Source organism: Gymnoscopelus microlampas (genome assembly GCF_963454915.1).
Source record: "Gymnoscopelus microlampas genome assembly, chromosome: 16".
NCBI classification, from domain to species: Eukaryota; Metazoa; Chordata; class Actinopteri; order Myctophiformes; family Myctophidae; genus Gymnoscopelus; species Gymnoscopelus microlampas.
Window position 1 is genome coordinate 16,191,464 of NC_139953.1, and position 17,240 is coordinate 16,208,703.

The window sequence follows — 17,240 nt, forward strand, 5'->3', positions numbered from 1 at the left end:
GAGCTAGAGAGAGGAAGGGGTGGAGCTAGAGGGGAAGGGGCGGTGCTAGAGAGACACTATAATATAGACACTGACACTATATATAATATAGACACTATATTATAGTGACACTAACACTATAATATAGAGACACTATACTGTAATATAGTGACACTAACACTATAATATTGACACACTAACACTATAATTTATAATATAGACACTATTAGTAAGTATATTAGTTAGTTATATATTAGTATTAGTAAGTATATTAGTTAGTTATATATTAGTATTAGTAAGTATATTAGTTAGTTATATATTAGTAAGTATATTAGTTAGTTATATATTAGTAAGTATATTAGTTAGTTATATATTAGTATTAGTAAGTATATCAGTTAGTTATATATTAGTAAGTATGTTAGTTAGTTATATATTAGTATTAGTAAGTATATAGAAAAACAAGTTAAAACCGTTTCGGTGAAATACATTTTACCGAAACGAAAATTACCTATCGACTCTAAATTGCCTGAAACGTACTCCTAACAGGTTTTTGGGGGGAGTATTTTGGCCTCCACACTTAGTGATTTTTTCGGATTTAACTTTCGTTTCGGTAGTGACAAACTTTCGTTTCGGTAGTGACACAATGGTGAAAAAATAAATGTACTAAGTCCAGAGCTCGATGAATGTTAGGGACCAAAAAAAGTCACTACAAAGTACTACCAATCAACTCTAAATTGCCTGAAACGTACTCCTAACAGGTTTTTGGGGGGACGATTTTGGCCTCCACACTTAGTGATTTTTTCGGATTTAACTTTCGTTTGACCAACTTTCGTTTCGGTAGTTTGATTACAAAATGTAAGTTGTGTAAAAAATAATCTGACTATACTAAGTTGTTATTTGTTTGTTTAAGTCAGGCTATACTCTACTCAGAGTCATAAGTTTACAAAATGTACTAAAGTACAGTGAACGTCTGTGCGGTTTGTCTTCATCACTGAAAATAACGTACATGTAAACAGATATAAAACTGCTGTCATGTGCAGTTGGGGTGAAGAAACACAACCATTTCACTCCTAATAATACCTATTTGATTTGACATCCTGACTTGCTGCTGTAGCTGAGGCTTGAACCTGTTATCTGCGGCTCACTAGTCAGTGACTCCATTCACCTACAGCTGTTTCCTTGGAATTTGTGGTTCTGAAACGTTTTGTTGTCAACCCCCCAAATTGACATGTATTTGGGCAGTGGACCCCAATGTGAAAAGATGTAGTGTCAGGGCCCCCCATGAAAAAGATTTATATTTATGCTGTAACACATTTTTTTAAGTTATTTGTCTTGTTTGTTGTTCAAGTCAAAGCACCAGGAAGTCTGTACTTGTCAGCCATCTGTTAGCTCAATGGGTTGAGACGCAGTATTCATGATCCAGAGGTCATGAGTTCAAATCCCATTGATGTCTTTCCTATGATTATTTCCTTTGCAGACTGGCTTCCAGAAGATCAAGTGAAAACTACCAGGAAGGCTATATTTGTCATCCAACTGTTAGCTCAATGGGTTGAGACGCAGTATACATGATCCAGAGGCCATGAGTTCAAATCCCATTGATGTCTTTCCTATGATTCTTTCCTTTGCAGACTGGCTTCCAGAAGATCAACTGAAAACTACCAGGAAGGCTGTACTTGTCAGCCATCTGTTAGCTCAATGGGTTGAGACGCAGTATTCATGATCCAGAGGCCATGAGTTCAAATCCCATTGATGTCTTTCCTATGATTATTTCCTTTGCAGACTGGCTTCCAGAAGATCAAGTGACAACTACCAGGAAGGCTATATTTGTCATCCAACTGTTAGCTCAATGGGTTGAGACGCAGTATACATGATCCAGAGGCCATGAGTTCAAATCCCATTGATGTCTTTCCTATGATTCTTTCCTTTGCAGACTAGCTTCCAGAAGATCAACTGAAAACTACCAGGAAGGCTGTACTTGTCAGCCATCTGTTAGCTCAATGGGTTGAGACGCAGTATTCATGATCCAGAGGCCATGAGTTCAAATCCCATTGATGTCTTTCCTATGAGTCTTTCCTTTGCAGACTGGCTTCCAGAAGATCAACTGAAAACCACCAGGAAGGCTGTATTTGTCATCCAACTGTTAGCTCAATGGGTTGAGACGCAGTATACATGATCCAGAGGCCATGAGTTCAAATCCCACTGGTGTCTTTACTGTGATGCTTTCCTTTGCAGACTAACTTCTAGAAAAACAAGTTAAAAGCACCAGGGAAACCTGTAACTCTCAGCCAACAGCATAGCTCAACTGGTAGAGCGTCTGTCCAATAACATGACTTGACTTGACTGGGTTCGATTCCCACTCGAGTCAAGTGTCCCCGGTAACTTGGGGCAACGGATACATTGACTGATATCCTTAGTGATGCTTCCCTTTGCAGACTAACTTCTAGAAAAACAACTTAATTCTAAAAAAAACAAAAACAAGTTATAACCACCAGGAAACCTTTAACTCTCAGCCAACAGCATAGCTCAACTGGTAGAGCGTCTGTCCAATAACATGACTTGACTTGACTTGACTGGGTTCGATTCCCACTCGAGTCAAGTGTCCCCGGTAACTTGGGGCAACGGATAAATTGACTGATATCCTTAGTGACACTTGGACAAGTGTCCAGTTACCTGGACACTTGACTCGAGTGGGAATCGAACCCAGTCAAGTCATGTCAAGCCATGTTATTGGACAGACGCTCTACTAGTTGAGCTATGCTGTCGGCTGAGAGTTACAGGTTTCCTGGTGGTTATAACTTTTTTTTTATTTTTAGAATTAACTTGTTTTTCTAGAAGTTAGTCTGCAAAGGGAAGCATCACTAAGGATATCAGTCAATTTATCCGTTGCCCCAAGTTACCGGGGACACTTGACTCGAGTGGGAATCGAACCCAGTCAAGTCAAGTCAAGTCATGTTATTGGACAGACGCTCTACCAGTTGAGCTATGCTGTTGGCTGAGAGTTACAGGTTTCCTGGTGGTTATAACTTTTTTTTTTTTTTTTAGAATTAAGTTGTTTTTCTAGAAGTTAGTCTGCAAAGGGAAGCATCACTAAGGATATCAGTCAATTTATCCGTTGCCCCAAGTTACCGGGGACACTTGACTCGAGTGGGAATCGAACCCAGTCAAGTCAAGTCAAGTCATGTTATTGGACAGACGCTCTACCAGTTGAGCTATGCTGTTGGCTGAGAGTTACAGGTTTCCTGGTGGTTATAACTTTTTTTTTTTTTTTTAGAATTAAGTTGTTTTTCTAGAAGTTAGTCTGCAAAGCGAAGCATCACTAAGGATATCAGTCAATTTATCCGTTGCCCCAAGTTACCGGGGACACTTGACTCGAGTGGGAATCGAACCCAGTCAAGTCAAGTCAAGTCATGTTATTGGACAGACGCTCTACCAGTTGAGCTATGCTGTTGGCTGAGAGTTACAGGTTTCCTGGTGGTTATAACTTGTTTTTTTTTTTTTTAGAATTAAGTTGTTTTTCTAGAAGTTAGTCTGCAAAGGGAAGCATCACTAAGGATATCAGTCAATGTATCCGTTGCCCCAAGTTACCGGGGACACTTGACTCGAGTGGGAATCGAACCCAGTCAAGTCAAGTTATGTTATTGGACAGACGCTCTACCAGTTGAGCTATGCTGTTGGCTGAGAGTTACAGGTTTCCCTGGTGCTTTTAACTTGTTTTTCTAGAAGTTAGTCTGCAAAGGAAAGCATCACAGTAAAGACACCAGTGGGATTTGAACTCATGGCCTCTGGATCATGTATACTGCGTCTCAACCCATTGAGCTAACAGTTGGATGACAAATATAGCCTTCCTGGTGGTTTTCAGTTGATCTTCTGGAAGCCAGTCTGCAAAGGAAAGACTCATAGGAAAGACATCAATGGGATTTGAACTCATGGCCTCTGGATCATGAATACTGCGTCTCAACCCATTGAGCTAACAGATGGCTGACAAGTACAGACTTCCTGGTGCTTTGACTTGAACAACAAACAAGAAAGATAACTTTGAAAAAAATGTGTTACAGCATAAATATAAATCTTTTTCATGGGGGGCCCTGACACTACATCTTTTCACATTGGGGTCCACTGCCCAAATACATGTCAATTTGGGAGGTTGACAACAAAACGTTTTAGAACCACAGATTCCAAGGAAACAGCTGTAGGTGAATGGATAGAGTCACTGACTAGTGAGCCGCAGGTAACAGGTTCAAGCCTCAGCCATAGCATCAAGTCAGGATGTCAAATCAAATAGGTACTATTAGGAGTGAAATGGTTGTGTTTCTTCACCCCAACTGCACATGACAGCAGTTTTATATCTGTTTACATGTACGTTATTTTCAGTGATGAAGACAAACCGCACAGACGTTCACTGTACTTTAGTACATTTTGTAAACTTATGACTCTGAGTAGAGTATAGCCTGACTTAAACAAACAAATAACAACTTAGTATAGTCAGACTTTTTTTTACACAACTTACATTTTGTAATCAAACTACCGAAACGAAAGTTGGTCACCACCGAAACGAAAGTTAAATCCGAAAAAATCACTAAGTGTGGAGGCCAAAATCGTCCCCCCAAAAACCTGTTAGGAGTACGTTTCAGGCAATTTAGAGTTGATTGGTAGTACTTTGTAGTGACGATTTTTTTGGTCCCTAACATTCATCGAGCTCTGGACTTAGTACATTTCATCATTGTGTCACTACCGAAACGAAAGTTGGTCACTACCGAAACGAAAGTTAAATCCGAAAAAATCACTAAGTTTGGAGGCCAAAATCGTCCCCCCAAAAACCTGTTAGGAGTACGTTTCAGGCAATTTAGAGTTGATTGGTAGTACTTTGTAGTGACGATTTTTTTGGTCCCTAACATTCATCGAGCTCTGGACTTAGTACATTTCAACATCACTTGTGTGTTCTTCACTGTAGGACTAGTAGCCTGCCAAAGTTTGTACTTTTTCCCCAGTTTAAATGTCCACTGCCATTGACAATGCATTGGGCGCTTAAAGTTAAATATTTCAAAAACTACAAATCCTTTCAAAGTAAAACATCTCAAGGACGCATGTTCACAGTAAGGTGGAATGTTTTAACTGTGAATGGAGTTTCTAGGTGAAAGTGTTTTTTTGAGGTCCCAAAATCTTCCATCGGCCTCCATTATAAATCTCTGTAGAGAGAACAATAGAGAGAGAACAAATATGATAGATGAGTTATGATAACTATTACAATATCAGTAGGACACTGCAGGGAATTGAACCCCATCCTAGTAAACCAGGGCCCTATTCCACGAAAGGTGAATTAGAGCTAAAGCCTGGCTTTAACACCTATCCTGGCTTAATTTAGCCAGGATTAGGGATGAATCGGTTCCATGAAAGCTGAATTATCTTGAAGATTAGTTTAGCCAGTTCACCCTGGCTAAGTTTAGCCATGACTCGATTCCACGAAAGAGAATTGAAGCAAGCCTACCTTAGTTACCATGGCAATTTAGCTGTGAAGTTAGCCTGGTCAGGAGCGGGCTAACAGCCAAGCTTACTTAATCCAGTGCCTTTGTTCTTCAAGTTTTTCCACAGTTAATTCAACACATTTGTTTGTATATGGACTCATCATTTGAATGACCCTGCATTCAAATAAAATGAAATCAATACAATAAGATATAATCAAATTAATTATATTACTGAAATAGTGTGTGACCATGAATCATAATTGTTGACTCATGTGATATGTCATTGTCACTCTGTTAATATAGTTCATATTGTTGTTAGATGTTTGATATTATATTACAGTTTTTTTTAATATTATAAAAAATGTCTGACCTTTGTATATACTGTATATATACATATATATATATATATATATATATATATATATATATATATATATTTACATATAGTTATATATAGTTACATCACACCATGGTGGCAAGGTAACTACACAACCCAAACCTCTACCAAAGTGGTCTTGCAAATGCGCCCCCCCCCCCCCTCCCCCGCTCATCCCGTCGCGGCCCCCGTCACGGTCACCCCTTCCCGTCCCGTGCGTCCCGTCGCGGCCCCCGTCGCGGTCATAGACTGTAAAAAATGAATGGACAAAGCCACTCCCCTGCTTTCTACAGACCGAAAATGAAGCCGATAGTTCAGGAACGTGTATCCTCCCATCTTTAATATAGTTGGCCACGCCGGAACTCAAACGCTATTGGTTGAGACCAGACATGTGACCAGGGAACCGGAAAACAACCCCCAAAGAATGCTATTGTTTGGGTAGCTTGTCAATCAAGAGCGGGGCGGGGAACCAATGCTATTGGTTGTGTAGGTTGTCAATCAAATCATCCCGCCCCTCCTGGAGCATAGCCTACTTTATCGTCAATTTTAGAATAAATGGGACCATAATTTAGCAAAACGCATATCCTGATGATTGAAAGGAGACTTTAAACTAGCGACTGGAAGCATATATAATTTATGACAATTTTTATTACGGTAAGAAAATCTAGTCTAAAGTTTGTCAAAAAACCCATTCACTTGCGTTAAAATAAATTCTTTCTGACACCGCAGGTCGGCGCAGGGTAAAACAGTGCCACACTCTGGCCATTCATAAGCTTCCGTGTTGGACTCATAAATACCCAAGCCTTGGCCCTTGGTCGCGGTACACCCCCCGTCCCGTCCGATCCCGTGCGTCCCGCTGCCCCCCCGTCCCGTCGCAAACACACACACACACACACACACACACACACACACACACACACACACACTCTGTGTGTGCTTGCAATACTTTGCCACGCTGCAATCTCTATGAAAGGCATTGTAAAATACCGTAATTTCACAGGTTAACTACTGAGGCTGTAGCGATTTATTTTGTGTTCTAATAAACTGTCCCATTTGTTTAATTTATCCTTTTTAATGTCCCGTATCTGTCTTCTCGATATTCTACCCACAATATACTATAATATACTCCATCAGTGTGTCAAAAGTTTTAGCATCTGAAATCTAAAGTTTAAAGGGTAAGACCACTTTGGTAGAGGTTTGGGTAGTGTAGTTACCTTGCCATGACGTAACTCCAAAGGTGAACAAGAAATACAAAATAATTGCTCCATTGATTAGAAATTGATAATTCAAAATTTGCTCCTCATTGACTTACATTGTACACTGAAACAGCTCTCAAAGTCACTCTTTTAGCACATTAAACGCAAACAACGTTGATTCAGACAATATAGAACATCACCAAACCCAGTACTGTTTTTAATAAAAAAAAATAACTTCCTGTTGATTTGGGCATTTTTATTAGGACTGGACTGGACTGGATCCGCGGATCCGGATCTTCAAATAGTAAAATCAACAGGAAGTTGACATTTTTATTTAAAAAAACAAACAGTACTGGGTTTGGTGATGTTTCTACATATATTGTCTGAATCAGCTTTGTTTGTGTTCGTTTATGTGCTAAAAGAGCGACTTTTAAAGCGTACAATGTAAGTCAATGAGGAGCATATTTTGACATTACAGTTTCACTGTACAAGCCGTTTGTACTTAGACATGCATGGCTTAATCTTTGAGACAAGCATATGCTACTGGCAGGATCAACCAGGTAGGCCTCCTGTTCCGCCGTGGCAATCAATGGAGCAATTATTTTTGATTTCTTGTCCACCTTTGGAGTTACATCATGGCAAGGTAACTACACAACCCAAACCTCTACCAAAGTGGTCTTGCCCTTTAAGTGGTCTTAATATAAGCCTATGACATGTTCAAAATATAGACATGAACAAATTCAGTCGGGATTTGGATGAGAATTCAAAGTCGGTGCTCGGCACTCGTGAAGACAGTGATGTCACTGAAATGCGACTCGTCTGTCTGCCGTCTACCCTCTGCTGTGTTAACATTATGGGTAACCCATTAAAGTGGCAAATTAAATGTGAAACTATTAAGAAAAAAAGAAATGTTGACAAAGACACTCCATACATTTGGAAACATATTTTTTATTTAAATCAATATCGTCTCCAGTTAATGTAGGATCATTTAAAAAGTAGGCTAACTCTCATATCCTCTATACTGTATATATAATGCATTGGCAGCTGCAGTTCATCGTTCTAACGGAGCTTGAGTAGCGGCGCTGTCTCAAAAGTGGGCGTGAAATGTGTAGTTCCTGTGTGTCTCTATAGGAGGATAGTGTCATACAAACCCTTCTATTGGAGGATAGCAGTGTCATACAAACCTTTCTATTGGAGGATATAGCACAGTGTCATACAAGCCTTTCTGTTGGATTCCTGACCAGCAGAATCCAGCTTAGCCATGCCGGGTGACCAGCTGACCAAACTATACTGACAAACCAGCAAGACCAGAACCAGAGTTCAGTGGTAAGACTGCCTTGACATCGTAGTTGATAGCATACAGAATAGAAGGTGTGAACGACTTCAGTGCCATTGTATTGTAGGCAGTGGTGTGTTCTACCGTTATACGCTGTATACGCCGTATACAGTCCCGATTTTTTTGGGGGAAAGCGTATACAGTCTAATTAACCATTTCATCCATTGAAAACGTGGTATTGTATACCCACAACCACACGCAATGTATCGTATTGTATACCCTCCGAAAAAACATAGAACACACCACTAATTGTAGATCAGCTTGGGATGAGGGGCACATTATCAAATGAAATAAGTATCATGTTTATGAGGGAGGTCATCGTGGACCACCAGCGTATGCTCTGCGGGGGGTCCACGGGGGTCCGCCTGTTGTCCGCGAAAAACAATTGTCTGATCTAAAGTAAACATCACATCCCTCAACCCATTCTCATTCAAATCTGCCATAACGTTTACATCATAAATTGATTATAATAGGCCTACAGTGCTTACAGATAAAAAACACTACATTCAGTGGGATATAAAACTGCTTACAGACAGACTAGGCTTACAGACAGACCAAAGTAATCGAGAGCAAGGGATTACCCAATCAGCAAATAGGTCCTGCCAAAGTGTGAACCCGAATGGCGCCTGCAGCCGACAAAAAATGGAACGGGCCGCCATTGAAATTCTGTCCACTGTTTTATATTTGCATCACTACAAATGTCTTCTAAATCCTAACCTTTTCTTGAAAAACATGTGTTTCTATATCAGTGGTTCTCAAACTTTTTCATGTCAAGGATCCCCAAAATTATATGTATTTGGCCGCCGACCCCGCCCCATCTCAAAATATGTTGTTCCAGGGACCCCCAGAAGCAAAGATTTGAGTTAAAGATGTTCGCTTTAAAATATATATATATTCAGATTTGCCAAAAAAATCTAGATAAAAAAAAAGGCAGATCTAAATAAAAAATCTAAAATGACATGCAGATGCTTTCCCGGTTAAGGACAAATTTCAGGTGGCATTTGTTAAGGACTCTGAGTGTGACACGGGATACAGTGACCAAAAGGTGAAGCAGCCTGTTATAGCCCTACCATGAGGCCCATTTGACAAATTTGATAGAGGATAGAAGTTCTTGGCCTACTGGGAGCGTGCGTGCAAAGTTTCATGCCAGTCGGTCCAGCGGTGGCAGAGATTAGCCGGCACTGCAGACAGCTATAATCCGGGGGCAGAGAACATAATGGACCCTTCCTCCCCTAACAGTGTTATTGTTTAGTTTAGACTGTGTGAAACCTGAACGCTTAGCCAGGAGCAAAAGGACCGCCACAGAGGACGCCTGCAGAGGGTGGAGCGTTGTGTCCCGTTGCGATAAATGGAATACAAACCACCCTAAGGTCTACTAACCATAGTGTCCCGAGTAGACCTCTAGTCTAGACCTACTGCACATATAGGTATACCTTAAACGCATTTTAATTCTGAGGCTTTTTTTTGTATACTATTTAAATCGTTTTGAGTAAGAATACTGCTACTATTTGTCCCAAAGTGACTGCAAAAGATTGCTGCTATTTGTCTCAAAAAGCTTTAAACCCTGTACATAGAACATGTATATAACAACGCAATGTGACACAGCTCTGTCTACACAATGCTGTACCCCCTCCAACTGCATATACTGTACGTTCCCCATTTTCAACTGTTTTTATTATATTTTGACACTTGCTTTGGCAATGTAAACGTATGTTTTCTCATGCCAATAAAAGCTCCTTTGAATTGAATTGAATTGTGTCCCACCCCGCCAGTGGTGTGAAGTAACAATACTTTTACTCCACCACAATTACAACTTTAGTTACTAGTTACTTTGCAGATATAAATGATTACATTGTATAACATACATTAACCACTTTAGCCCTTGCTATTTTATACCTAGGATATTTGAAAATAGCCGATCTACAAGCTCACAATGCGTATTATCGCGACACGTTGTGAGCTTGTAGATCTGCTATTTTCAAACATTTTAGTACTTTTACTTTTGATACTTTAAGTACATTTTGATAACAATACATTTGTACTTTTACTCAAGTTTGAATTCCGGACTTTTACTTGTAACAGAGTGCTTCTACATCGCGGTATTGATACTTTTACTTACTGTAAGTAAAACATTTGAGTACTTTTTCCACCACCGGTCCCTATTCTGGGGGGAACATTTGGTGTTATATGGCATATCTACAAGCTTTTGCTGAAAATGTTGTATTTTCAGCGAAAGCTTTCCCCATAATAACAGAAAACAGAAAATACACAAATATTGAGTCCTGCGGGATTAATGGTTGCAGACAAGAAAATGTGTGTCACATATGTTCAATTTATTTTATTGTATTCATATTTATTTACTTTGAGTTTTATTTGTATTGTATCATTACCATTTTTCCCCAGTTCCCTACACAACGAGTGGCAAACTATTAGTACTCCACATGTATGAGAAAATCAAGTAATGCTTAATCTTGTACCAATTCCCACTGTGTCACTCAAGTCAATTGACAACTGTTCCTTGGTAACTTCATTGACCATCTGGTTGCTGTGAAGCAACACAGGGCTGGTCCCTGTGCTTCAACACAGATGACATGTCAGAAAATATTAGGACTGCCAATGTGCCATAATGTTATACAATTGCCCATTGGTGTGTATCTGGAGAGCAAGGTCATTTTGGCAGGTCCAATTCATTAGTCCTCTGCACACCTGTCTGTCATCAAATATCTACATCAGATGTGTGAAACTGGTTGCCCTGAGCTACACCGGTCACTCGTGAGCAGCGGTGGACAGTAATGAAATACATTTCGTCTCCTACGACAGTGGTTCTCAACCTGTGAGTCGGGACCCCCAGGGGGGTCCCCACATGATTTGGGGGGGGTCCCCAGATGACAGTGAAGTGACATTTTATGGACTTTTAAGACCCTTTTAATACCTAAAAAATAAAAAATAAATTAAAGAAAAGAAAAAGACCATTACAGCATCAAAAGTAATCAACAAACTATACTATAAAACATTGGCCAAATTGTCAAATAATATAAGAAAGAGGCAAATATTGTTTGCAAAATATTGTGAAAATATTTTCACAATATTTATCTGTGGAACGGAGTCAAACAAAATGGGGGGGTCCCCAGTTCAAATATGATTATTTTGGGGGTCACGGCCTGAAAAGGTTGAGAACCACTGTCCTACGAAACCTACAAACCTCATTATGTCCAAAACAGTTACCTTTCAGGATTCAAATTCAAAAATAGGAAAAGTTGCATATCTACAAGCTTGTGGAGCTTGTGGATCTGCTAATTGTGATTGTGTGATGCTGCGTGTAATGAATCACTCAACTCACGATACGATACGAATCACGATACTAGGTTCACGATACGATTTCTCAAGATTTTTTTAAATACAAAATGAGTTTCTAGACAAATGACAAAAAAAATTAGTTTTTTTATTATTATTTCTCTCCAGTATTTTCTCTCTTATTTTTTTTTACAATACTGTTTTCTCTTATCCCCTTTTCAATACAGTAGCAAATGACTGAAAACTCTTTTTTTAAATCAATTCTCTCACAAAGATCCTTTGTAAGAGTATTTTCTTCTTTTTTTCCCTGCTGTTTCCATCGCAATATATTTTTTATTAAATCGATTTAAAGTGTCACCAGTTTGAATCGTTTTTAATCGATTTACAATAAATCATTACATGCCTAATGCTGTAGTATGATCAAGTAGGGCGTTAATTTACGAAAAAAAAACACAAAAAGTTTGAATTTGGGGATAAGAGGTTTCTGCCCGACAGCAACGATAATTATTATACTTGAGTACTTACATTTTGGTATACTTGTGTATTTATAAAAGCAACACTTTAAAAACAAGACATGACATAGTCATGTGTACCAGCCCCGTCACCAGCATTTTTTGTAATTTTTCGTCACCAGCATTTTTTCGTCACCAGCATTTTTCGTCATTTTTCGTCACCAGCATTTTTTCGTCACCAGCATTTTTTCCGTCACCAGCATTTTTCGTCATTTTTCGTCACCAGCATTTTTCGTCATTTTTCGTCACCAGCATTTTTTCGTCACCAGCATTTTTCGTCACCAGCATTTTTTCGTCACCAGCATTTTTCGTCATTTTTCGTCACCAGCATTTTTTCGTCACCAGCACTTTTTGTCATTTTTCGTCACCAGCATTTTTTCGTCACCAGCATTTTTTGTCATTTTTCGTCACCAGCATTTTTTCGTCACCAGCATTTTTCGTCATTTTTCGTCACCAGCATTTTTTCGTCATTTTTCGTCACCAGCATTTTTCGTCATTTTTCGTCACCAGCATTTTTTGTCATTTTTCGTCACCAGCATTTTTTCGCCACCAGCATTTTTCGTCATTTTTCGTCACCAGCATTTTTTCGTCACCAGCATTTTTCGTCATTTTTCGTCACCAGCATTTTTCGTCATTTTTCGTCACCAGCATTTTTTCGTCATTTTTCGTCACCAGCATTTTTTGTCATTTTTCGTCACCAGCATTTTTCGTCATTTTTCGTCACCAGCATTTTTGTCATTTTTCGTCACCAGCATTTTTTCGTCACCAGCATTTTTCGTCATTTTTCGTCACCAGCATTTTTTCGTCACCAGCATTTTTCGTTATTTTTCGTCACCAGCATTTTTTGTCATTTTTCGTCACCAGCATTTTTTCGTCACCAGCATTTTTCGTCATTTTTCGTCACCAGCATTTTTTCGTCACCAGCATTTTTCGTCATTTTTCGTCACCAGCATTTTTTCGTCACCAGCATTTTTCGTCATTTTTCGTCACCAGCATTTTTTCGTCACCAGCATTTTTCGTCATTTTTCGTCACCAGCATTTTTTGTCATTTTTCGTCACCAGCATTTTTTCGTCACCAGCATTTTTCGTCATTTTTCGTCACCAGCATTTTTGTCATTTTTCGTCACCAGCATTTTTTCGTCATTTTTCGTCACCAGCATTTTTTCGTCATTTTTCGTCACCAGCATTTTTCGTCATTTTTCGTCACCAGCATTTTTCGTCATTTTTCGTAACCAGCATTTTTTCGTCACCAGCATTGTTTTCGTCATTTTTCGTCACCAGCATTTTTTTCGTTTTTTCGTCACCAGCATTTTTTCGTCACCAGCATTTTTCGTAATTTTTCGTAATTTTTCGTAATTTTTCGTCACCAGCATTTTTTCGTCACCAGCATTTTTCGTCATTTTTCGTCACCAGCATTTTTTGTCATTTTTCGTCACCAGCATATTTTCGTAATTTTTCGTCACCAGCATTTTTTGTCATTTTTCGTCACCAGCATTTTTTTCGTTTTTTCGTCACCAGCATTTTTTCGTCACCAGCATTTTTCGTCATTTTTCGTCACCAGCATTTTTTCGTCACCAGCATTTTTTGTCATTTTTCGTCACCAGCATTTTTTGTCATTTTTCGTCACCAGCATTTTTTCGTCATTTTTCGTCACCAGCATTTTTTGTCATTTTTCGTCACCAGCATTTTTTCGTCACCAGCATTTTTCGTCATTTTTCGTCACCAGCATTTTTGTCATTTTTCGTCACCAGCATTTTTTCGTCATTTTTCGTCACCAGCATTTTTTCGTCATTTTTCGTCACCAGCATTTTTCGTCATTTTTCGTCACCAGCATTTTTTCGTCACCAGCATTTTTCGTCATTTTTCGTCACCAGCATTTTTGTCATTTTTCGTCACCAGCATTTTTTCGTCATTTTTCGTCACCAGCATTTTTTCGTCATTTTTCGTCACCAGCATTTTTCGTCATTTTTCGTCACCAGCATTTTTTCGTCATTTTTCGTCACCAGCATTTTTTCGTCATTTTTCGTCACCAGCATTTTTCGTCATTTTTCGTCACCAGCATTTTTTCGTCACCAGCATTTTTCGTCATTTTTCGTCACCAGCATTTTTGTCATTTTTCGTCACCAGCATTTTTTCGTCATTTTTCGTCACCAGCATTTTTCGTCATTTTTCGTCACCAGCATTTTTTCGTCACCAGCATTTTTCGTCATTTTTCGTCACCAGCATTTTTTCGTCACCAGCATTTTTCGTCATTTTTCGTCACCAGCATTTTTTCGTCACCAGCATTTTTCGTCATTTTTCGTCACCAGCATTTTTGTCATTTTTCGTCACCAGCATTTTTTCGTCATTTTTCGTCACCAGCATTTTTTCGTCATTTTTCGTCACCAGCATTTTTCGTCATTTTTCGTCACCAGCATTTTTTCGTCATTTTTCGTCACCAGCATTTTTTCGTCATTTTTCGTCACCAGCATTTTTCGTCATTTTTCGTCACCAGCATTTTTTCGTCACCAGCATTTTTCGTCATTTTTCGTCACCAGCATTTTTGTCATTTTTCGTCACCAGCATTTTTTCGTCATTTTTCGTCACCAGCATTTTTTCGTCATTTTTCGTCACCAGCATTTTTCGTCATTTTTCGTCACCAGCATTTTTCGTCATTTTTCGTCACCAGCATTTTTTCGTCACCAGCATTTTTCGTCATTTTTCGTCACCAGCATTTTTTCGTCACCAGCATTTTTCGTCATTTTTCGTCACCAGCATTTTTTCGTCACCAGCATTTTTCGTCATTTTTCGTCACCAGCATTTTTTGTCATTTTTCGTCAGCAGCATTTTTTCGTCACCAGCATTTTTCGTCATTTTCCGTCACCAGCATTTTTGTCATTTTTCGTCACCAGCATTTTTTCGTCACCAGCATTTTTCGTCATTTTTCGTCACCAGCATTTTTTCGTCACCAGCATTTTTCGTCATTTTTCGTCACCAGCATTTTTTCGTCACCAGCATTTTTCGTCATTTTTCGTCACCAGCATTTTTTGTCATTTTTCGTCACCAGCATTTTTTCGTAATTTTTCGTCACCAGCATTTTTTGTCATTTTTCGTCACCAGCATTTTTTTCGTTTTTTCGTCACCAGCATTTTTTCGTCACCAGCATTTTTCGTAATTTTTCGTCACCAGCATTTTTTCGTCACCAGCATTTTTTAGTCACCAGCATTTTTCGTCATTTTTCGTCACCAGCATTTTTTCGTCACCAGCATTTTTTGTCATTTTTCGTCACCAGCATTTTTCGTCATTTTTCGTAACCAGCATTTTTTGACGAAAAATGCTGGTGACGAAAAATGACGAAAAAATGCTGGTGACGAAAAATGACGAAAAATGCTGGTGACGAAAAATGCTGGTGACGAAAAAATGCTGGTGACGAAAAATGACGAAAAATGCTGGTGACGAAAAAATGCTGGTGACGAAAAAATGCTGGTGACGAAAAAATGCTGGTGACGAAAAATGACGAAAAATGCTGGTGACGAAAAAATGCTGGTGACGAAAAATGACGAAAAATGCTGGTGACGAAAAATGACGAAAAATGCTGGTGACGAAAAAAATGCTGGTGACGAAAAAATGCTGGTTACGAAAAATGACGAAAAATGCTGGTGACGAAAAATGACGAAAAATGCTGGTGACGAAAAAATGCTGGTGACGAAAAATGACAAAAAATGCTGGTGACGAAAAAATGCTGGTGACGAAAAAATGCTGGTGACGAAAAATGACGAAAAATGCTGGTGACGAATAAATGCTGGTGACGAAAAATGACGAAAAATGCTGGTGACGAAAAATGACAAAAAATGCTGGTGACTGAAAAAATGCTGGTGACGAAAAAATGCTGGTGACGAAAAATGACGAAAAATGCTGGTGACGAAAAATGACGAAAAATGCTGGTGACGAAAAAATGCTGGTGACGAAAAAATGCTGGTTACGAAAAATGACGAAAAATGCTGGTGATGAAAAATGACGAATTTTTTTTGACGAAAAATGCTGGTGACGAAAAATGACGCAAAAATGCTGGTGACGAAAAATGACGAAAAATGCTGGTGACGAAAAAAATGCTGGTGACGAAAAAATGCTGGTTACGAAAAATGACGAAAAATGCTGGTGACGAAAAATGACGAAAAATGCTGGTGACGAAAAAATGCTGGTGACGAAAAATGACAAAAAATGCTGGTGACGAAAAAATGCTGGTGACGAAAAAATGCTGGTGACGAAAAATGACGAAAAAATGCTGGTGACGAAAAAATGCTGGTGACGAAAAATGACGAAAAATGCTGGTGACGAAAAAATGCTGGTGACGAAAAATGACGAAAAATGCTGGTGACGAAAAATGACAAAAAATGCTGGTGACGGAAAAAATGCTGGTGACGAAAAAATGCTGGTGACGAAAAATGACGAAAAATGCTGGTGACGAAAAATGACGAAAAATGCTGGTGACGAAAAAATGCTGGTGACGAAAAATGACGAAAAATGCTGGTGACGAAAAATGACGAAAAATGCTGGTGACGAAAAAATGCTGGTGACGAAAAATGACGAAAAATGCTGGTGACGAAAAAATGCTCGTGACGGAAAAATGCTGGTGACGAAAAATGACGAAAAATGCTGGTGACGAAAAAATGCTGGTGACGAAAAATGACGAAAAATGCTGGTGACGAAAAAATGCTGGTGACGAAAAATGACGAAAAATGCTGGTGACGAAAAATGACGAAAAATGCTGGTGACGAAAAAATGCTGGTGACGAAAAATTACGAAAAAATGCTGGTGACGAAAAATGACGAAAAATGCCGGTGACGAAAAAATGCTGGTGACGAAAAATGACGAAAAATGCTGGTGACGAAAAATGACGAAAAATGCTGGTGACGAAAAATGACGAAAAATGCTGGTGACGAAAAAATGCTGGTGACGAAAAAACGAAAAAAATGCTGGTGACGAAAAATGACGAAAAAAATGCTGGTGACGAAAAAATGCTGGTTACGAAAAATGACGAAAAAAATGCTGGTGACGAAAAAATGCTGGTTACGAAAAATGACAAAAAATGCTGGTGACGAAAAA